This window comes from Mytilus trossulus, chromosome 3, assembly GCF_036588685.1.
Source record: "Mytilus trossulus isolate FHL-02 chromosome 3, PNRI_Mtr1.1.1.hap1, whole genome shotgun sequence".
Taxonomy (NCBI): domain Eukaryota; kingdom Metazoa; phylum Mollusca; class Bivalvia; order Mytilida; family Mytilidae; genus Mytilus; species Mytilus trossulus.
In genome coordinates, this window is record NC_086375.1 from 48,616,041 (window position 1) to 48,641,570 (window position 25,530).

Genomic DNA, 25,530 nt, shown 5'->3' on the forward strand with positions numbered 1-25,530 from the left:
CATGTGAAGAATGTTTTAGACAAAATTTATTGATCAATATGGCCTTTTATTTTTTTTTATAAAGTTGATCAATAGATATGACCATAAGTTAACCACAAATATCTGACAAATACTTTATCATAAAATAAGAGAAGGAAATATATATATAATCTAATAAATCATTTGTATAATTATTGTCATATACATAGAAACAAATTGTTATATTATTGACCCATCATGATCAAACTTATTATTGCTCTGTTCAAGTGTTGGTCACTTCACAGGCAAACAGTACATAAACTGTTACCCTCAGGCCAAGTTTAACACAAAAACTGCTATATCTTTTGTTTAGAAAATGGTAATTTTTGAAATCTCAAGAAGAGATTTTATATGAATTTATAGGGTTAAATATACTTACCATGAAATTACATTTATATTATATAGAATATGTTTGCTTTCACAACATGTTCTCATCGCAATTACCTAGGTGATTAAAAATTACATCCATGAGATGTACTCACCTACGTCATAGTTCACCTGTGTAACATACACTAGCTTTAGTTTTAATTTGTCGTTTAATTGAATAATTTCAATTAAGTGAACAAAAAACTGAATTTATTCCAGGGGTGGTGGTGGATTGTGGTAAGTATATTTAACCCTATAAATTCATATAAAATCTCTTCTTGAGATTTCAAAAATTACCATTTTATATGAATTTGGTTAAATATACTTACCATGAAATTACATTTATATTATATAGAATATTTACTGATTAACAAGCAGTATTTCATTTGGTGGAGGATAAATTCTCTCACACACATGCAATTTCAACATATAAAAAATTATGTGAAATTTTTTTTAAAAAGTAACTCCATTAAATTTTGTAAAATACGGATATTAGTAAAAACCGAAATTACTGAATTTATTATACAATGAAGCTATGCTGCATAACTATATGTATATCAATGGCAAACTTTGCAGATTGTATAAATACAAGTATGCAAAATTAATAGACTTGATGTAGAGTTGTCTCAATGGCACTCACATGTATATATATACCCCATCTTTCTATATCTGATGAATAAATAAGCTGCAGGTCAGTATAGAAATAATTATATTAAAGCTCCTTCATTATGAGCTAAATGTGTTGTAATATTGATGCAACAGTAAATAAGCATTTATTTCTGAATAGGTTGCTCTTGTTGCTTGTACAAATCGACAAGAACTAATCCAACCTTAATTTCATTAATTCCACTTTGAAACTTAAGTTTATTTGGAAACATTATTACCTTTCCATTGTTTTCTCTATATTAATATAATAACATATAATATATGATTGCTGTCATCTTTTGATAACCTGATCAATATCGCATCTTTCAAAATAAATTCTTTTCTACTTAATTAAAGAATTATAATCAATTAAAATATACTTTGTAAATAGGTGTCCTTAATACAATCAAAGTTTATTAAAGACTCAAACCAAAGTTGTTTCATGATTATGCTAAATCTGGATTAATCTTTAAACTTTTTTTTTTTTTTTTTTTTTTTAAAGTTATAGTCCCTGAGAATTTGCTTCTCTGCTAGATATACTACTTTTAATATTTTATAGATTTAGAATAAAATATTTTCATCAAGAGAAGTCTTGTACTATTGTCATATTGTATAATGACAATTCTCTAAACTGACTAAATTTTAAAAATCTGATATAATTTCTATGAGTGATAGAACCTTTGAATACAATGTCTACCATTTCAACCATGAACAATATTTTAGTTTTGTATTAGACTACTCAAGTGTAAAATACAGAAATGGACAAATCAGTGGAAAAGTTTCAGTATAAATGTTTCCATTGATATACTACTTCCACAGAATATTTGGATGTTGAGCTGAATTAAAGCCATGATTGTTGTCCTTATAAATCCAAAAAGAATGCTAACAGATGATTTTCTCCAGCTATGAAAAATCTGTCTAAAATAAAATGTTTTGATATTTCTAATTAACATTTCACAACGGTTAACTTTCTAGAATATCTTGCCATGTACAGTTCCAAATTTAAGGAAACAAAAATTTGACATAATGAACAACTCTTGTATGTTGTTCTTGACAATTGTTTATATTTATTTCAGAAATTATTTCGCTATCAGAAATAATAAAATGCAACTTTTCAAATATAGTTCTATAGTTGTATTTAAAGAAAAAACACTTGTTTGGCAATATGGAAAACACTTGTACTAACTTGCAGTATCCTTAAGTGTTCTTAGTTATTTCAGAAATGGTTTCACTATCAAAAAAGCTCATTTTATTTCTGTCTTGGTTCACCTCATCTGAATCCTATACATTCTGATATGATTCAATATATATCAACCAAACAGCTTTTGGTATATCATTTGGTTAACTTAGTCACTCAGAAGAAATTTGCATTTGTCCCCAAATTTGGCAAAAACAAAATTAATGTGATTTAAATAATCACATCTTTCAAAACAATATTGAATCAAAATTCAAAGTAATTGTTTAAAATAAACACATTTCAATTTTGTGTAGCATATTCTTGTATGAGATACTAACTCTATGCTATATATCTACAATGTATATTATTCTGGCTGGTAATATGGAAATTGAAAAGTGAATAATTACCATCAATTTCGAGATTAAAATCACATGCATTCAGAAAACCTTCCTGCATGTAGATGATACACAACTTGACTTTGACCAGACTAGATTTTTGTAACTTCATGCTTATAATGAGCAAAAATAAAAATAAACAGTGACATTTTAATATTTAGGTATAATATTAAGAAAATGTCTCGCATTTGATTTGATATAATCATGGAATTATCATACTATATTTTACTTCCATGTACTATTCTTATACTATTGAAAGCTATTTGCTAACTATTAATCAGTCTTTTGAATAAATTGCTTTTCCTATATTTTGCTGTTAGATTAACTGCTTCTACACTGGTGCTAAAATTTGAGAACCAAATGAAAAGTATATATATTATATGTTTATATTGGTACATCATGTGTTACTCCAAAAAAAACCTCTTCTTTTTTTACTGCATCTCGTAAAGACTGACTAAATAAAGGTTTATATAAAGAGCTGTATAATAGATAGTTTCAAATCTTGAGAACTACTTCAATTTCCTAGACCTGATGATGTCTAGCATTTTAAATAAATCCTGCATCCACAATGCTTTAAATCTTATTTATTTATTTACCAATATTTTACTAATTTTTGTACAAGATCTAAATTAATGATAATCTTGTTTCTATAAATCAGCATATTTGAGTCCTCTATACTTCAGAATTCTGAATCAATATTTAACTCTAGGAAAAAACAATGTGTAGCCATTGCATAAACTGTTGGGTTCTACCAATCTCACATTAAGAATAAAACAGACCCAATGAATGAATCCTTATAGCAGAAATTTGCCCATCTGTTTGCATTGCTTAGAAAACTTAAGATGTAAATTAAGGCATAATTTTCTATCTTTAAAAGAGCATCCAAACTCCTTTTGCTTTCATGATTGGAAGATATATGTATAATTTGACAGTGATTCCCATATAGTGAGGGTAAGATAGTCTCTTAAGTCTTACGTTATCACCTCTTTTTTGTGTACTCAAAACAAAACAGAATTAGTACATATTATATTATATGCATTGGTAATGTACACTCTGAATTATGTAATCAATATACAAGCCATTACCTTGAATGAGTCTTTGTGAAATGCATCATGGCATCCCCTAAACTCTTTATTCAATAGACATTCTAATGTTTACATAAAAACATATAAAAGCCTTTGTTTACTTACTGCCGACAAAAATAAACAATTGGTTAAAGCAGTTTATACTTATAATATTCATGTTCTTCTTGCCATAAGTAAACTGACCATGAAATTTAATATTAGTAAAAAAAATTGTCACAAGCGATCAACTGTATTTAGAACAGTGCTCCATTCTTACTGTCTCCATGTCTGTTAGAGCATTGGAGAATTATTTATCAGTAAAAAAATAATTAATATTTACAGCAATTTGCTGTTCTGGAAAAATATTTCAGGCTTCTAAGAATTACTGTCCTGATTTAAACTGGACATATTTAAAAGAAGTATGTATTGGTATGCTTAAAGTTTGAACTGCAATCACATTTGTATTGTACTAGATAACAATGTATTATTTTAGTGTCTTTAATATCTGTCTTGACTATTTCCATGATTTCCAGACACTTGTTCAATATATTATCAATATGAGCAAATATGTTAATTGACTAAACTGTTGGTTCATCACAAAAAACAATGTGCAACCAAATATTAGCTATGCTTGTGTTGTTTTAAAATATAATAAAAGTAGACATAATGTTCCCTGGTTGGAAGGATGTCTAGAAAAGTCAAATAGACCTGGACTTAAATTCACTAGTCTGATTCTAATTTATTTTATTTGCAACAATCATCCACGTGCAATTCTATGCTCCATAAATATCAATGTGCAATCAATAAATAGTTATGATTTAATTTTATGTAAGATATCAAATCTGTATTTTATTAGAATGAATGAAACTTACAGATTCTAAATCATGCATGTTGTTCTAGTTCCTATGTTTCCTGTATGAAACATGTCAACATTAATCAAATAGACTTGGACAAAATCCCTATTCTATTTTTAAATTCTATAGTGATCCATTGAGCACGTTTTATTTTCAATAAATATGGTTCATGTTCCCTGAATGGAAGGTTAACCAAATAAACATCATCAGTTGTGGGCAAAAACCCTATTCTGATTGTGATGTATTTATCAACTGTTAAAACAGTATCACTGTTGGTCTACGCTCCCTGTATGGAACGTTTTCCAAATAAAACAATCAGAAATGGGCAAATTCCCTTTTCTGATTGAAATTTATTGAACCAATTGAGGTTCTAGTCACAATAGTGGTATACGCTCCCATACGGACGTTTTCCACATTAAAATAATCAGATCTGGTCAAAATACCTATTCTGATTCAATAGTTATGTGTTTACACAGTCTCGTGTACCAGGCGTACACGTAACAGACTGCAAATTGTAAACAATCGACTGAACCAATTGAGGTTCTAGTGACAATAGTGGTATACGCTCCCATACGGACGTTTTCCACATGAAAAACAATCAGATCTGGTCAAAATTCTTATTCTGATTTAAATATAGCGATGTGTTTACACAGTCTCGTGTACAGACTGCAAATTGTAAACAATCGACTTTATCCAAACTTTACACTCGACCCGTTTCGTAGCATTGCTCTAATGCAGTGAAAATCCGGTCACCTGAGCGTGAAAAAAGAATTAAACATCCGTTTAAATATATATCTTTTTAAAAACGTAGCACTCACGTAACATGTCCGATTTTGACAGCTAAATTCTGCTTTTCCTCGGATCCGATTTAATGTTTGAAAATGGCGGCTAAACAAAGGTCATTTTCTATGTCGTCGTATTTCCAGACTCGTAAGCTGTAAAAATGACGAAAACGTGCATATCAGAAACTTGGCAGAAGCGCTGTATTCTGATTCACATTAAATTAATCGTATACCGATATTCCAAAAACAAATAATGTCTTTATAAAACATAAGGATTTTCAACAGTAAACTGTTAAAAATCCTTGCCGACGAGAAACATGCGTTCTCTTGAACGCAAAAATTAAAACTAAAGCTAGTGTATGTTACACAGGTGAACTATGACGTAGGTGAGTACATCTCATGGATGTAATTTTTAATCACCTAGGTAATTGCGATGAGAACATGTTGTGAAAGCAAACATATTCTATATAATATAAATGTAATTTCATGGTAAGTATATTTAACCAAATTCATATAAAACAAATTTTCTATCGGATCATTTGACTTTAATCTGTTATATTTGACATGTTGTTCTTTATGATTATTTCTACAAGTCGTTGGACAATGTTAAGTATGCGAGGTGGTGACTTTTTTTAGACGCCAGTCACGTAAAGCACCTGACGTTTCAAAGCCTACGGACAATTATTCCTTATAATAACTTCAAATTATTTTTATATCCTTTGATAGAAACATTTTTTCCTTATTAAATTTTTAACAAAAGGAATTATATTTATAGTTTATTAAATATTTAAAATTCTTTTATAACGGGCATTTGGTTTGTGAAAATAAAAGTATATAACATGGACAGCATGTTTGGTTTAATTATTCTGTCAAGTGAAAATCTTTGGTCTCAAATCAAATAATTGAATTAACTTAATTTTTGTTATCATTTTGTTACATGTCAATTTGGTATGCTGAATTTACATAGATTTACGTAACTTTATAATTATGTTTTTTGATAAACTCACTTTTACATTGTTCTGTAGAAATATAATTAAATTTTATATAAAAAGTCTTTGGCAGTGATTCAGTCAAATTGCATGGATTACATCAAGTCTTTTTAAAGAACAGATTTCAAATGCCCACATGTTTAATTTTGTGAAATTTTTTCATTTTTTGTGCATGAATTGTACTTGTATTAATTTCTGTAATGTAGGTAAAGACTACAAATTTTGACACTTTTAAAAATTACTACATTCTTCAACCCATCAATCATCAAAGATGGCTACGTTGGAACAATTGATTTTTCTCATATTCCACTCCTCGAAATAAAAAGTTTCCAAATTACAATAGATAAATTCAAAATACAAATCATAAAGATGTTTTTCATAGGGTTAAGGTATACAAGTTAACAAAACTTAGCTTCCTTATCTAAACTATCCTCTAATAAGTGCTGTATTGGACAAGATTGTATAAAATTTACTTCAAATGCAGACCAACAGAATGGAATCAATATTATCATAGCATATTTAGATTAAAACCATTTAATGCTAAACATTGCACTGTAAAAAAAACCAACATAATGTTCCCTGAAATGAGCCAGTTGCTACAACTTGATGGATGATGGCTATTTAGAGAATGAAAAAACAATGGAAAAAACTAAATGCTAAGCTTTTTATATTACATTCAAATTCAAATATATCATCTATTTTCCAAAAATATCAACAGCTTTATAAATGTTAGTAGGACAAACAGAATAAATGGCACACGATTCATGCAGACGAGTGATCATGGAGCCTCTAGCTGAATATCTAACTGTTGTAGGTTACATCTGTTGATGTCACATATTGGACGATCTTCTTGGATACTTTTTTCCCTAGTGAAGGTTTATTAAAGGTTTAAATTATTACCAAATCACTTAAGAAGACATTTTAAAGATGCGTTAAGAACACCATATGGTTAGATTTCATTATAGTTGTATTAAAGTAGTCAATAAAGACATGAATAAATTTCAAATGATAATAATAAAATCACTTAAACATTCTTAAATAAATAATGTCAAAGATTTGAATATAAATTGTCAACAAAGACACATGCATATGAATTTCCATGATTTTGGATTCTGGAGTAGTCCGTGTTTATATTGGATGTCATTTATTGTAAATTTATGAAGGTATTAGGGCTATTGTAGCAATCTAGTTGCTGTAGGGACAATAAATTAGAATATCACTTTTATTTTACATGTTTATCAGAATTATGTTAATTTTGTAAAGATTACATAGATAAAAATAAATTAGATTCTTAAAATAAGAAAACAATAGTATTAATTTTGTATATTTCAATCAGCCTTTTTGGTATTGTCTTTGAATGCAAAAATAATCTAAATGTTTAGGTCTAATATGCTTAGGACTTGTATATAAAATTTCTATGTACCAGAAGGATTAGATGTTTGAAGATTTTTGTGGCCTTGAAAATGTTAGGTTAGTTTTGAGTAGATCAATTTTGAAACAATAGCTGAAGGGAGTTTTCTGTTACATGTATTTTATAAAACACAAAACTGTATCACACTCACACCATAACTGTTTCAATAGCTTTCTCTTAAGTGTTGATTTATTACATAAATTCAAAAAAGTTAGTTGGTTGAACTGCAATTGTATTTTCTTTATAAACGAGACATAAAGTTTACCCTTCAATTTGATCTTTGACACACTGTGCTTTGACATTACACATTATTTAGTTAGCTTTTAGGTATAGATCTTTATACATGAACTTATTCACCATTTGCATGTAACCCTTTTATTTATACCTTTCTTATGGCAAAGATTTAAGTTATAATTTTAATGAAGAAAGGGTTATTCTTTTTTTTTGTCCAATACGTTTCAATGTTTTACTATTACAGAAAGAAGGACTAATTTGATATCATAAGTAAATTTGTAACTTGTTGAACATTTTGATATATGGTTCATCCTACCCAAGGAATTGGTATCAAACAAAGGTACAATTAATCATGAGTCCCAGTAATGGGAAATATAATCTGCTGAAATATTTTTCTGAATAAACCCTAAAGGGTCTTCCTACATTTTGAACCATTGATTTCAGGATCATGCAAAACCTCTAATAAACATAGTTGACATTATGTATAGTTATCATGTGAGTAAAAGTAGTTCCTTAAAGTACCAGTTTTGCTCTGGTACCATAAAGATACAAGTTTAGCAATACTGGTTCCTTAAAAATACCAGGTAAGCAATACTGGATTCTTAAAATCTAGTGTCAAATAAATACAATTGCCCTTCCGAATTTCAATTGTATATTAAAATATTGTTCACCTATAATTTATAGTTGATACATAAATATGATATTTGCAGCTTAATATAACATGAATATCTAACAAAAGTACACCAACGAGATTATATCACAGGCAACCAAAAACAATACATAAGTTAAGGACAAGCAGATTATAAACGGAAAAAGAAAACACATTTTATTTCAAAAGTTTAAAAAAATGCTTTTTAGATGAACAAATTGGTGTCAACTTCTTGCTTTGTTCTAAATTGGCAATTTGCACTGCATTATTGTTCTTTCAAATTACATTTGCCTGTTGTTTGTCGAATTAATTGACATTCCAAATTAAATTGATTATCGATAAACAATGAGAAATGATTGATAACCGCCCTGTTTTTCACCATGCTAATTACACCATAAAAGGTATGACTGGTTCAGTGAGGTCAATAGAGAAGAAAAAATAATCAAATAAAAAATATCTCTATATAAAATCATGGTAAAGATATAATCATAATGATATTTACCTTTTTATATGGGGTCGTGTTATCCATTATTCTTTTAATGACCATGTTCTCAGGTGTAAAAACAATCGATTGACATGAGCGTCGTTACTTGTCCAGCTTGAACCATCTTTTCTAACTGCCATGCATTGAATCGAGAATTCTTATCTCTTCGAAAAAATCTTAATAAACGAAAAAAGTCATTAAGGAAGTTTTTTCCCCTCGAAAGATTTGAAAGATTTCCCAGAATGTAAATCAAACTAGAAAATTCTGTTTAGAAAATTTAATACTTGAAATAATATTCAATGTTATTGTTTTGATTAACAATCAAAGCAGGTTAAATATTGATGAATTGATTCAATAATGCAGAAAAGAGGGTTTAAATTGGAACATACCTGGGTTAAATAGATTCTTTATAATCAGAGACTCTCTGCAGGCCATTTTATAATAAATATTACAAATTCTTTGAAATAACACTTTGCACGAACATATGTTCCTTTATTGATATACACGATATTTAGTAGAAAGCCATATTCAACTAGATTTAAGACTGAATTAGAAAAAAGACAATGAAATAATAAATGGACAAAAAATGAACAGTATATTACTTTAATCTTGAAAAGTAAGATTTATAATATCTATTCCTTGCAAAGATTTTTGAATCAATTTTATGGTCTCATGATTTTTTACCAGATGTGGGAAGTAATGGACATTATCTTAAAGGAATCGAAAGAGTTGCAGGAAAGGAAAAAACATTGGATTATCACAAATTAATCTCATTCTCTGAATTTATCATAAACATCTGAGTTTCTCAAGACATTAGTCTGTCAGTTATCAGAACAAAATGTAATAATGTATTTGAATTTTGTTTTACAAAATGCTTTTGGTCGAGATCAAACTTCTACAATAAAATTGCTGAAAAGTTTCATTTTGAGACCTTAACCAATTGATATTGAGATATTTACAACCTTACTCAAAAATATATTTGTTGATGTTAAATTTATTCTTATGTGAATCATTATATCTCATTGGGTAAAACTGTTGCTCAAAATGGAGGGGGCACAATGTTCTGAATTTTTTTGTTAATCAGTCTCTTCTAGATTTGGTTTTTATTAGTCAAATTAGATTAAATGCATTCATCGTACTTCATGGTAAGCCAAACCTATCTTTAATATTGTTCATAACCAACCTGGGAAGGTTTTTAAGGGTATCAGAAACTAACAATGAGCTTGATATCTTTTGATGAGATTTTCCCTTGGAACTTATTATAAAATTATATGTTTTCATGAATTTTATGTGCCCCAACTGACTTCATTTCCCATTTTCATGCACAACAATTTGACTTTCAAATGTCATGCTTACAAAAAATTGTCCAATTCTGTGTCATACCTAGACCCTGTTGAGGCCCACCTTTATATACATTTTGTTACAGATTTAGGAAGATGTGGTATGAGCACCAAAATGTTAGTTCACTTATACTGTGATTCTGCAATAATTAAGCTGGTTAGTTTATGATGCAAGGTTTATATGTTTATATACACAGTTTCTGTCTATTTTATAGATAATTAAAGAAAAGTGAGACTTGGTACTACACATGACACCAAGAATATCATGCTGTGGCCAAAAAGTAGGACCAAGACTTAAAGAATGCCTTATCTTAAGAACTGTTAGTTAGAACCATACAAAGGACCTTGTGGTAAGTTTTGTTTCTGTTTAATGTGAAAGGCAAAAGATACCAGGTGAGACTGCAGAAGGACATTCAAACTTCTTGATAACTAATAAACTGACAACATCATGGCTTAAAAAAAGACAAACAGACAAATAATAGTTCACAAGACATAACATAGAAAAATTATGACTAAGGAACATGAACCCAACCAAAAACTGGGGGTGATCTGAGGTGCTCCTGAAGAGTATAAGCAGAACCTGCTCCACATGGGGCACCCTTTGTGTTGCTCATGTTATTAAAAACCTGGTAAATACAAGATCTACAATGATCAAACATTACCAAAACCCATAGCTGTTGATAGCCATATTTGCATTTTTATGCCCCACCTATGATAGTAGAGGGGCATTATGTTTTCTGGTCTGTGGCTCTGTTCGTTCGTCTGTGCGTCCGAATCATCTGTCTGTGCATCCGTTCAGGTTAAAGTTTTTGGTCAAGGTAGTTTTTGATGAAGCTGAAGTCCAATCAACTTGAAACTTAGTACACTTGTTGCTTATGATATGATCTTTCTAATTTTAAAGCCAAATTAGAGTATTAACCAATTTCACGGTCCATGGAACATGCAAAAGGATAGTGCGAGTGGGGCATCCGTGTACTTTGGACCCATTCTTTTTGGCTATTATTTTGGAAACTGCTGTATATAAACGAAACTTTATCAGAATTAAAAAAAAAGTGTGTTATGATTGCTAGGATCCCTAGGAGATATTCAGGCTAGCCTTTAGTTTCATTTTGCCAAATGTCTAGAAGCTTGAATTATGTCTGATGATACTTACCAGTTATAGGTCAGAAAAAATACAAAACTTAGATTGATTGATTCATTCATAATTGCTTTCCAGGGCATCAGCATAAAAAGGCTATATATATTGCTGCGAGCAAAACTTAGAAACACCTGACCAGCAATAACTGATTTTTACCTGGGGATAAAAGTGACAGGTAAAGGTGAAAAAATTGTTTGAAGATAAAGTGTTATCAGATTGGGCTGGATTCATATGGTAATTAAACAGTATCAAACTTATGTCCATTCATACCAACATACCAAGGTGTACTAACATGTATGTGTTTATTATGACTTTCAATTGGCTAGTTTAAACATTTCCTACCATATTTAAAAAAAAATTGAACAAGAGCAGATTCAGATTTTAAATATATAAAACTGACTTTCAACAGTAACAATAACATTTTTTATCAATAATTTATTTTGAAAAACTTACAAAAAACAAAAAGAAAAATGTGTAGGAAAGGTCAAATTAACAGTCAATCATCAGAAATAAGGTAACTTTTCATATATCTGGTAGTTTGATTTCACAGAATTTCTTGAAAAAATAAAACAATCACAATTTATATACATGTATGTGTAAGCTTTCTTCTGTTTCGAAAATAAAAATTAGTCAATCAAGAATTATAGAACTTATATACCGGTAGTCATGAATAAATTTGATAATTTTTAAATGTCTTGTGTATATTTTTGGGAAAACAGTGCAATGTTGGGTTGCAGTAGGACTTTTATCCTTTTCGAAAGTTTGTCAGAATAAAATATTGATAGGCATTTATATTATGACTGTAGAAAGTCAGTTTTATATACCTGTTCCGGACCATATGAGTATTTGGACCATACGCGTATGGTCATGACCATATGCGTATACTCATATGGTCCGACCATACGCGTATGGTCCGACCGTACGCGTATGGTCGGACCATATGAGTATTATACTCGTTTGGATATTAACGGGCCGGACCATATGAGTATTTGGACCATATAGGTATTTTTTCAAACATACAATAGAAATAATACGTATTAATTTTACATTTCAAAAGCTACATAAACATTAAATATTGATGCCACAGCCAGTTGATCTTAGTTTTTATCGCTAATTGTATTCGTGTATGCTTTTGTATATTTAGAATGACATTCAAACGGTACCATACATGTAGCTTTTCTGCGATTGCTTGTTTTGGCTGCGTGCACTGATATCGACTCGGACAATTCCGATGTGTCTACGGTGTTTTTAAGAAACTTTAGATCTCCAATATCGTAAAATGAATATCACAGATCAAATTAAATAAAGGCAGTAGCTATTGCATGGCACTTACATGATATTTTACCGGTCTTATAATTAAGATTGAAATAGAAGTATAGAAATAAAGAATAGAAAAAAATAAAGAAACATACAATTTTAATATTTTACTTATAAAAAATGTCTTAAAAAATATCTTGATCTTTAAAAAATATAATGAACATTGCCGATGATATCACCTACTTTAAACAATAACATTCCTTTTACAATATGTTTTGACATCTTCTTATAATTGTACTTACAAATAGTAAGTAATATTAACCATGTTAACTGTGTAAAAATGTTTTTTATAAGTTTTTTTTAATATATGAAAAAATGACATTTTAGTGACGTAACATCCAGTAGAGTCACACCTAATGAAGAGTTTAAAAGTATACGTGTTGATTACCCCGACCATACGCGTACGGTCCGACCATACGCGTATGGTCGGACCATATGAGTATATACCCATATGGTCATGACCATACGCATATGGTTAAGATACTCATATGGTCCGGAACATACCCATGATGCAATAAGCATCAGAACATTTTTGAAACGCTAAGAATGGAGCCAAATGTTTAAGTGTTAAGTTTACCACAGTCTCCTATAGTTTATTATTAAAGCATTTAAATCGTGAGTAAATATTTCAGTATGGTATCTGAAGTGGCCATGCCTTGGTCAGGTGACAATTACCGCGGAAAGGTGTCGGTGATGACACTGATAATTTATATCAGCTTATTTTTGTGGGTTGAATATATGTCAGTCATTTACTGACCAAATATAAACAGGAAGGGCCTGGATGCTTCCCTTAAATAAATATTTGGTTCGTTGTCCTCTTAGAAGGATTAATTTTGTCTGGACTTTATGAGATAATAGCTTGCATGATACCAATTCGTTACTCATCTTGAAATGACTCTTTTTTTTTGTATACAAACTACCAGCTTTTCACTAATCTTTGTATATTAAGAAAATTGATAAGTTTCTGTTACATTGTGAAATAAGCTCTGTAAAGAGTTTGTTTTTTAGTGACTTTTGTCTCGTTTCAGATTCATGTTTGAATTGTTTTCAAGTTTCACCCTCCAGCATTATATAACTGCATTTGCTATAAAATAAATAGGAAAAGACAATTATTGCAAATTAATGATGTAAAATTTAATGAATTAAACATGGGCTTAATATTTCTTTCAAATTGGTTTAAATATTAAATCTCTAGGCAAATTAAGACAATATTTGATGTTCTAATGAAAATTTCTGCTATTGATTAGCTGAAATTGGAAGTTTCATGTACTTATTTAGACAATTAGCCATAAGCACCAGACATGCTACATCAGTATAGCTCCAGACATGCAGATCAGTAATAATTTTGTAGACAGTTTTACTGGCAAGAGTTCATCCTTGACAAGATTGTAACAGGGCATGAAATGATATTAAATATTCCTGCATAACTTGCATTTAGGACTACAACCATTTAACTAATTTATTCAACACTACTTGTAAGTAAAAATACACCAACTGACATATTATTTAGAGAGAAATAGGTGCATAAATTTAATTTTGTATTTCAAACTCTTGGATCCTTGCTACTTCACTCCTACCCCTCCCCTAAAAAAAATCAGTTATTGGACTATAATATTTTAGCTGTTGTTTGAAGAAATTATTTTACCTTTTAACTTACCATGATGAATTCTTGAGCACTCTTAAATATGTATTAGGACTAACTGTATACATTTTTTCATTTTTTAAAAATATTTTGTGCCTTCTGTTGTCCTGTCAATTTTCTGTGAATATTGATACTTAAAAGTCTTTAATTTGTCGCTGAGATTAAAAAGAGTTAAATTAATGATTCCCTTAAAAAAAAATATTCCCATAAAAAAATATCTTCACTACCATCAAATTTTGCTGCCATAGCTACTATTAAAAGATACAAGATTAGACAATACTTCTAGCAAAGATGGATAGTTCATTTGAGGTCATACTTCTCTGAAACTGATTAACTATGACATATTTATGATCACATTTGAAAATTATATTTGATAACCTTAATTTGCATTCAAAATACCTTCCAGCTTTTTGAAGTAACAAAATTAGACTATATATATGAAAATTATTTTTATAGGACCTACTGATAACACAGTATAGGGATACAATTAATGTATGATGACATTTATGCTCAGATTAATTTACAAAAATCAAGTAAGAACGTCAGCAATCAATGACTTCCAATGGATTACAGATTCATGGATCAATCAGGTGTTTGTCAGTGTTTACCTGCCCCTTTTATTCCTTTATACTGTGACAGTGGTGTATATCAAGCACAAAAGTAGAAAAAAAAAAAAAATCTATTTTAAAGAGCTACTCATCCGGCCTGCAATAGGCACAAAAAAGATCAATTAGCAAATATATTAATCAGCAAAACTCCAATGAATGTAGAGTAAAGACATTCTAGAAATTCAATCATTCTGGGGCCAAATATTGCATAAATATTTATTCATTTGGGAATTACTGAACCCCATTGATTATTTGTACCACACATATTGACTTATTAATTTTGAATTTGTGGTAAACATGGTGGCTAGGTGAGCCTTACAGGCTACTTGCAATGTATAGGTTTTTTTTAAGGATTGCATCACAAATAAATGCTGAATCACATGGTTATGACCTATGTATCATTATTTTTCGTTGATATTGATATAGAACAGTTGCCCTCATATTCCTTAGTATACTTTTTAGGTCATCTGGCCCGAAGGGCCAGTGAGCTTTTCTCATTACTTGGCGTCTGTCATCCGGCGTCGGCGTAGACCTTTTACATTTTGAACTTTTTCTAGAGAACCACTGAATTGAATGAAACCAAACATGGCATTAATGTTCCTCATGAGGTGCTGACCAAGTGTTGTTACTTTGTAGCCAATCCATCATCCAAGATGGCTGCCAGCGGGGACTTAGTTTAACATAGGACCCTATGGGAAATGTCTACAAATGATTTCTTTTAGAGAACCTCTGAATGGAATAAAACCAAACATAGTATGAATGTTCCCTATGAGGTGCTGACTACGTGTTGTTACTATGTAGCCGATCCATCATCCAAGATGGCTGCCAGCGGGGGACTTAGTTTAACATATAACCCAATGGGAAATGTCTACAAATGATTTCTTTTAGAGAACCTCTGAATGGAATAAAATCAAACATAGTATGAATTTTCCCTATGAGGTGCTGACCACGTGTTGTTACTATGTAGCTGATCCATCATCCAAGATGGCCGCCAGCGGGGGACTTGGTTTAACATAGGACCCTATGGGAAATGCATACAAATGACTTCTTTTAGAGAACCACTGAATGGAATGAAATCAAACATAGCATGAATGTTCCTTATGAGATGCTGATTAAGTGTTGTTACTTTGTTGATTATCCAACATTCAAGATGGTGCCAGTGGGGGACTTGAGAGCCTCTAGTTTTATTTGCTGTCCGTCCAAAGGACCACAGAGCTAGGGTTTCAAAGCTTACATTAATAATGATGGGAGAAAGTAGGAATAATGTTCATTGAGATAAACAGTCGAGCTATGATTAACATGTCAGAAACCCATCAACTTAAATGAAAAATTATGAAATGTTTTCCTATTACATGTGTGGCTTAAAAGGTCGATGACTTTCAATAAACAGGTAAGCATCTTGTCAAATGTGATAAAGACTAAGTCAATCCACATCAACCTTAATACATGCAATCTGAATGTAAGAGGAGATTCACCTCCATTCATATCCAAGGTTATACCCAAGTCATCATCTATCTACAAAACAAGCTTAAACTAAATTTTGATCTTGCACAAGATAGTCCAATTACTTGTCTTGAAAACAGAACCATAGTTGATATATATTTTCTACAAGTAAACCTTGTACTTTTTTTCAAAAAAAGAAGAAAGCCTATTTTGATATTTAAAGGTAAAGCAAAGTTGAGAGAGGTGAAATGCAGACTTTACAATTGAAATTACAGGTGCATAACCAATACTCAAGACTTAACATTTATTTTTCACATTTTAATATGAACGCAAAAATTAAAAAAAATTTGGTCGTATATTGGTATGACTTTGGCATCAAGGTTGATGTTGTCGTCTGAAGACATTTGGTTTTCGCACAATAACTTTAGTATATGTAAACAGAAATCTATGAAATTTTAACATAAGGTTTATGACCACAAAAGAAAGGTTGGGATTGATTTTGGAAGTTTTGGTCCCAACAGTTTAGGAATAAGGGGCCAAAAAAGGCCCAAACAATTATTTTTCTTGGTTTTTGCACAACAACTTTAGTATATGTAAACAGAAATCTATGAAATTTTAACATACGGTTTATGACCACAAAAGAAAGGTTGTGATTGATATTGGGAGTTTTGGTCCCAACAGTTAAGGAATTAGGGGCCAAAAAAAGGTCCAAATAAGCATTTTTCTTGTTTTTTTGCACAAAAAAATGAATTATTGGGGTTCTTTGATATTCCAAATCTTAATGTGTATTTAGATTCTTAATTTTTGGTCCTGTTTTCAAATTGGTCTACATTAAGGTCCAAAATTAAACTTAAGTTTGATTTTAACAAAAATTGAATATTTGGGGTTCTTTGATATGCTGAATCTTAACATGTACAATATTACTATGGCAATCACTTTCTATTGCACCATTGATTTTATATATATGCAAATTATATTTAAAAAAAATAGGAAGACTAAATTGTCACTGACCCAAAAGTGAACTCTATATGTGCTATAAAAGGGTAGACATATTATTTAGAAAGATAAAGCAGGAAGAATAATAAACTAGACAGATAACATCCGAATTCATTTGATTCATACTGAATCAAGAAAAATGTGCTAGCAAATTATAGAATTATAAAAGACAATTCTGTCAAATCAGTTTAATAATATGATTTTGCTCCTCTATGATGAGACAATAATTCATCCCTTCACTTCATCTCTATATGGCACTACAGATTTTAATTATAAAACCGGACAAAATCAAATGTTGATCAATTAAGTAAACATTATCAGAAGTAGTATTGACAAATCTGACTTATGATTTACTGTTATCTCTTCTGATTGGCCAAATTGGCCTGACTAATATTTTTTATCATGATATGAAATTTGATCAGGATCAGTATAGGTACACCAATGTAATCAATCTTTTATATCTACTTAATCATATTACCAGTCTTTATACTCAGTTAATTGTTCTTGCAATGAAGTAGTCACTCAAGTTTGTCTGTATTTGGAATGATTAAAAATTAAGGTTCTTATCACAATTTATTAGAATTGATGCCTATCTAGTCATTTAATTCCTTTATACAAATGTTACAGTTTTCATGATGTATGAGCTTTTGAAATGATTTTGTGTGTAAAGAAAATCACCAAGTAGTAAATAGGGAAATTGTCCCACACTATAGTATATGCTTACATTGCAAAAATATATCAAAACCAAACAACATGTAATCAAATGAAATATCTATTTATAATCTTATTGTGAAATTAAAATGCAATCAATTAATGAACCAAATCCTTCAAAATGCCAAACAAATCTAAATAAAAAGACAAGCACTTATGAAATTCCTAAAATCAGACAGGATTTTTATTATATATATCTTGATTTAACTTATGCTTGAGTGCTCTTTCAGTTGTGATGCTAACAGAAGCAGTTACCATCCATGCAAATATAACTATCAGACAACTTGGCATCATGATAACCTGAAGTGATCAGTTTTAAGGCTGCACTGTGACTTTGAGATGAAGAACAGCAATTTAAGTACTGTTCCTTTGGTTTTTGTGTGTTTTTTGCTGCACATTTACTGATTTTGTGTCATAGATGGATACCCCATATCCTTTGTTTTCTGATGTATTTAATTTCAAACGATGCCATACATGTTAAAGTGGCAATAGCAATAACAATAGCAATTCTGGCCTAGTCAAAAAGAACATATTAAATCCCTAAAAAATTAGCCCATATGCATCAGTGCAACATTCAAAATATGCATAATTCATAATTTTTGGTAATTTTGAATGAAATGGAAGGATGACTGTTGGTCATTAAAGTGGCTACAAAATGGTTAAATCTGACCCACAAACCATGTGCTGTATACTTTGGAGTTTTGGCAGGCGACCTTGCAACCTAACATGTCATTTAAAAATACATGTTACCTGCATCCTGTGACCATTAAAATGTTCAAAACCTTACTTAAGGTGGTACCCAACACTACAGGGAGATAACTCTGTAAAGTCAGCTAAACGTTTTAATTACGTTGTGTTGTAAAAGGAATATTAAGCTTCTCAATGATCAAAATTGGTGTTTGTCAAACTGCTATATAACCAGTGTAATTTTCTGACTAAACTGTTGGTTAAATTTTTTTGACATTTATATATTTTTATTCAAGGATCAAAGCAAATACTTCAACAAAATTTTATCAAAATTAAACGAGCCAAATTAATTTTAGTGAAAGTGTTGGGTACCACCTTAAAAGACTTTCTACAATTTACTTAAAAGTGATCTAGTGACTTGGGGCATTTTAAAAGTGACCTTGGGACCTTAAAGGGCGTACCTGCTGGAGCCCCATTGTAGAACACTTTATGACTAATATATTTGAAAAAAATATTATATTACAAATGAAATATGAAGAGGAAGGTCCATATTTTGCCAGTTTTCTAGAAAACAGCATGCTCTTGTATGTAACTAAGGATATGTTGATATTATCAGCACAAGACAAAATAGTGCTTTAGTCATGAAACTGCTGTCACTTTATGCCTCCTTTTAGTGATAGATCAATGAAACTTCACCACTGAAGTGATATACTTGTGATATTTATCTTTGTAATATGATATACCGGGGATATTTCACCACATCAATGTTTTTTTGACACAACAATGATATATAAAGGTTAAAACTATTGACATGCCTATACATGTATATATTTGAAAAGCAGAGTAATTTTACATATCACTATGACTCTTTATTTCTATAAGAACTTTTTAGGAACCCTTCACATATGTTAAACTGAAGACCATTGTAACCTTATTGGGGAGTTTAAAGAGAACATCTATTCAGATGTTTAAAGTTGACATCAAGTAGACAAAATAAAGAAAATGGGCTCAAATTTCTGGTAAACTGTGTATAGCACTAAGTGAGATATTAATAAGAATTGTAGTGCAATTAGAAATTCACTAGAAACATACAATTATTATGTCAACATCAGAGTTTCTTTGTTTATTTATGTTTGGTTTTTATTAACATTGCAATAATTAAATTCTGTATTTTAAAAGTTAATATCCTGAAATTTTAATTTTGAATTGCAACTATTTGTTTCCGCCAATAAATTAAGAAATCGACAAGTCTGTTTAAAATTCCATCAATAAAGTACTGTTATCCTAAAACATATGTATTATTATAGGATTAATGTCAAACCGTTGTATAATTGAGTCAGAATCACTAGACTTTAAAATGTTTTCTTAAATTATTAATAATAATTGAATAATTAACAAATTTTTATTTGAAAGACTTTGAATTGTATTTCATTCTCAGGTTAAATTGAGGTCATAAGTAACAGAATGTAGTGTCAATATACACTGGTTATTTATTTTGGGTCAGTTTATAATTAACACTCAATATGGATTAACTTATCAACCTGCAAGGGAAAGTCTAGTATTGTTAAATACCAAAAATGTATTACTGTGGATTCATTATTATTCGTTGGATAATAATTGTTGTGCTTTTTGTGGAAAGAGAAGAACCACAAATTTAAATGTTCAGCCAATTTTCTATCAGGTTGTATGCAGACTTTGACAAAACCACAAATCCACTATAAGACAAGTCTTTCGCAATCAACAAAAATCGGTACACTCAGAAATAAACAAATCCATAGTTTTTCTAAATATGTCATATGCATATTTTTAAGAAGGAAGGTAAAAAAAAGTCAGCATTTTAATGCATAACTTCTGACTTGCAGATGTGATTTGCTGCACTTCCTTGTCAAATACTGTAACAAGGGAGAAAAGAAAGAAGTTGTACATGGAGTTCAGAGCAAATCAAGAGGGAAGCAAGGGTTAGTACATGGAGACAACAGCTAACAAAAACACGACAATATACCTCTAGATTGTCCAAATAGGATTCATTAACTCCAGTCTCCTAAGGTATCATCAGCTCAATAGTTCTAAATCAATGTAAAATATATTCTCTTAAATTCCCTGTTGATAAATTTAGAACTAATTTTAACCCTGATGTTTGAATAGACAACTTTCGAGTTTGATGCATTTCCGACAAAAACTCTGGTTTTAGTGAACGTCATTTGTGCTCTTAGGGGCATCATCACATCCATCCAATGTTGAGCAAGTGGTTGAAAAACTATATTCTATATTGTACAAATTATTCGGCAAATTGAATTCTCAAAATTGAAAATCAGCACTGCTGTCATTAGGGAATTGTCATTTAGTACCTACAGAACAACCCTTATTTCTAGTTTATCCTGCACTAAGATGCTTGATAAACATAAATAGTGCCGGGATACATGGGACCCCCTCTATCTGGTAAATGACGTCATAAAGGCTCGTATAATTGATGAGTTTTTTTCTGGTGACTGGTGCAAATGAACTCAAAATGGTCTATTGCCTCAGGCAAAGTTAACCTAGATATTTTGGTCATATAGCTCCAAAAGAATTCAAGTATTAAGATAGCTGCTATACTTTATAAAGTTCAAACATTCAAATAAAAAGCGAGTAATAATAGAAGTGTTATTTTCATTTTCTACTATCAGTACTTGGTTATACAGCTATATGGCTACTGGTAGATTGCTAGTCCCCAGACGGTAGTATCACTCATAATTTATATCATGCCTTTTCTTAAGTGTAAGAATATATTAGCAAACTTAGATTCCATTTTTCTTAAGAAAAGTTGACCTGTTTAATTTAAATTCCATTATGGTCATAAAGCTCCTCTAGTATTCCAGTATTTAAAAATATCTTTTGTTTCTAATTTTTTTTTAGGTTGATTGTTCCTGATGAAGGTTGAATCAATTAAACCTAGACCTTTGACCCATTGGCCCCAAAATCATTATTATCATACCAAGTTTAGTAAAGATATTCCTAACGGCTTGAGGATTTTGTCTGTATGGCCTACAACAGTGAGCATAACCCATACCACATATTAAGCTAAAAAAGAAACTGGGTTAAAAAAGTATATAAAACAATTCAAAAGTGAAAACAAAGAGCCTGATTTTTGCTTAAACTTAATAAAATAAAAACAAATATGACAGCCATTGCCAACCATTGAACAGTAGGCTCCTGATGTAAAGAATGTGTCGGGTTAAACATAATAAAGAGTTTTCAACCAACCCAAAAATAATATTAAGAAATGGTGATACTTATACAGTAAGTAAGTAAGTAAGTAAGTAAATTATTTATTATAGTGACATGTGTTTTATGTGTGAATTATGTACAGATTATAAACATATAATTTATGATAAATAGTAATACACCCGGCCCAATGGACCTATAAGTCACCTCAAATAAAGTAAAACAATTATTAAACAATTACATGTTACATACAAATGACTATGAAAATTGTGTTTTCCTTGAAATTGTGTAACTGCTCAGAGTAACTGCTTAGTTAAATACTGTTATATCTTTCATTTTGTTAGTCAAAGGGAAGTAATTCAAGTTGAATGTGACTTTTTTTTAATAAATATTTATAATGCCAAGGTAAAAAAAGATTTATTTTCAAAATAATGACTTGAAAATACACACCTTGTTTAGATGAGAAAAATGATCAAACACTACTTAATGAACTTGGGAAAAGTTGAAAGACAGATCAATTTTGCAGCAATTATTGAAATTTTGTTTATTGAAAATTAAATGAGTTTTGTATATAACAGTGTCCTGGCATGACAATTGTATCTCAATAATACTAAATATTGAGTCAATGGGCGTAGCCCCACCTATGTGTTCAAGGAAATGAATAAATCTGGAAATCTGATTTCATGAGTGATCAAATAATTAGTACGATGAATAATTGGAGACTTATTCTAATAATAGTCATTATGTCACTTTTCAATATTTTTTGTGATTATCTTGGGTGTAAAAAAGAAATAACCAGTATTAGTTGCAGGAGTAGGTCTTTTAATCTTAATCACATCCTAAAAATTTACATTTACTGTACTGTATGCGTTTGTCGGTTATAAAAGCTCAGAGAGCTTATGTTTATTTGTTATCATGACATGCCGACTATAAATAAAGCTTTGAATTGAATTGAATTGAACTTAAAAAAACAATAGACAGTGAATATTCATTCAAAATGTTTTTAATTTTTATATGAGAATAAAAATTGTTTGTTAAATTGAAGAATTTATTGTTATTTGTCATGTACTTTTTTATGTTAAGTGTACTGTGCAAACAGTTCATAATTTTAATTTCTTCTTAATTCATTCTCTAGAAGTATATAATAAACGTAAATAATGTATATTACCATCTGAAAACCCAAACTATGGAATGATATTTTTATTGATTAACTAATTTGAAGAGTACTTTGATGGTGAATGAAAATATTTCATATTATTTTAAGTTCATAACTATATAAAATTATTATAGATACAAGTTAAAAGATGGAATTGAAAAATAAACTATTGACACTTTAGTTATGAGATAAAATAACTTCAAACAAGGAAAATTGTATGATTGGTTAGATAAAATTACTTCCAGGAGGAAAAACACACCATTTGGATGAGGTTTTTTGTGATAAAAATACTTAAACAAGGAAAAATGGACAAGCTATTGAAATTCTTATATAGCAATTGAAATGCCAAATAGATACTTATAACTCAAATGCGAGGTCAAGATGACCCCATAAGATATTTTTTTCACATTAAGGAAATAATCAGAATGTTATAATTTAGACCAAAATCTGGGAAAATTTTCAGTGCCTAGAAAAATTTCCTAAGTGAGAAAATTTAAATGTCATTTCTGTAGAATCAGAACAATATAATGATTATTTCAAAAGATTGAACGTTGCTCAAACAGATGGGTTTTTAGGCACACTATATATCTCAAACTCCAATATGTGTAGTCATATAATGTTTCGATTGTTTAAATAGGGACTATACAAAGTTTCTACTGTACATACCCGTAGCCAGGGGGGTTCGGACGACCCCCCCCCTTGAAAACAAATAAGCACTGTTAAAGTCAATGTTCTGTTTGAATTGTGACTGTTAAAGTCGAATTTGTGAGTCCAACGAATCTCCCCTTGAAAATTCCTGGCTACCGGCCTACTGTATGTCTGTAGGTGAATACTATAAGGATTATTATTCTTAATGTAAGAACAAATACAGGTTTGCAGAATTTAAATATGAAAATAAGAAGATGTGATGTGATTGCAAATGAGACAACACAGAAATTAACAACTGTATGTCATTGTACGGCCTTCAACAATGAGCAAAGCACACACCACATTGTCAGCTCAATGACCCCTAAAAAACGGCAAATGTAAAGCAAGTAAACTGACGGCATAATGTATGTACAAGGTAATGCCATCTAACAAAAACAAAGAGTGGATGTGGACTGGTACTTAAACATCCACACAACAGAAAGACATTAAGTACAGATCTGAGTAAATGACAGCAATGATGAAATTTGACGCCACCACCTTTACTCCATAATGACGCCTTTTGACGCCTATGTAGTACCTCAGTTGAAACGCTTTGACTACATGTCTGCACTAGACTTAAAAAAATTTGTATCCAATATGAAAAGGATATTCATCAGAATATCTGACTTGAATTTCATTAATGAAATGTTCGTTTTCACAATGCATTAATACTGATGAATTCTTTTTTATTGAAAAAATTCTATGCGAATCAAGTATAATGAAGTATTTCAAAAGACTCTGACATTTCTTGAACTGAATTTTAATGTGCGTATTGTTATGCGTTTACTTTTCTACGTTGGCTAGAGGTATAGAGGGAGGGTTGAGATCTCACAAACATGTTTAACCCCGCCGCATTTTTGCGCCTGTCCCAAGTCAGGAGCCTCTGGCCTTTGTCAGTCTTGTATTATTTTAATTTTAGTTCCTTGTGTACAATTTGGAAATTAGTATGGCATTCATTATCACTGAACTAGTATATATTTGTTTAGGGGCCAGCTGAAGGACGCCTCCGGGTGCGGGAATTTCTCGCTACATTGAAGACCTGTTGGTGACCTTCTACTGTTGTTTTTTTCTATGGTCGGGTTGTTGTCTCTTTGACACATTCCCCATTTCCATTCTCAATTTTATGTAAAAAAAAAATTTATGGAGGAAAGAGTTAAGGTGCAAAGTTTTCAAGAATAAAAAAACATAAAAATTAATTGAAATAATACAATATAATTAATTCAAAGATACAATATACATTTGTAATATCAATAAAATTCCAACCAAATTGAATTTAAAAAAAAAAGAAGAGAATTAAGTCCATTTTGATACAAATATGGTAAGAAATTAATAATATATCAATTCTAAGGTTAATACAGGATATATCTACCTAAGAAGTATATTGACCTCAGACTTTGTCCTCAGTCAATATACTTCTTTCAGGTCAAGATATTATTGTATCAATCACCTTCAAAGGCAATAATTGTACACCGTAATATTCCCATTTCAAATTCAAATGTTTTTTTGTTAATTTGACGGGGGGAAAAAACCTTA

The 25,530-nt window shown here is 30.3% G+C and overlaps 1 protein-coding gene and 1 long non-coding RNA gene across 3 annotated transcripts in view; one reads left to right on the forward strand and one right to left on the reverse strand.

Moving 5' to 3' along the window:
* The window catches only part of LOC134711705 (delta-like protein D), a 105,821-nt gene extending 84,852 nt beyond the window's left edge, over positions 1-20,969 (reverse strand). The window contains exon 1 of the mRNA XM_063572495.1: positions 20,953-20,969. The gene's annotated coding sequence lies outside the window, so the exon portion shown is untranslated. The remainder of the gene's footprint in view (positions 1-20,952) is intronic.
* Positions 1-25,530, forward strand: part of LOC134711707 (uncharacterized) — a 35,682-nt gene that overhangs the window by 8,569 nt on the left and 1,583 nt on the right. For both annotated transcript variants that reach the window (XR_010106219.1, XR_010106220.1), the window contains exon 2: positions 10,624-10,758. This is a non-coding gene — a long non-coding RNA (uncharacterized LOC134711707). The remainder of the gene's footprint in view (positions 1-10,623; positions 10,759-25,530) is intronic.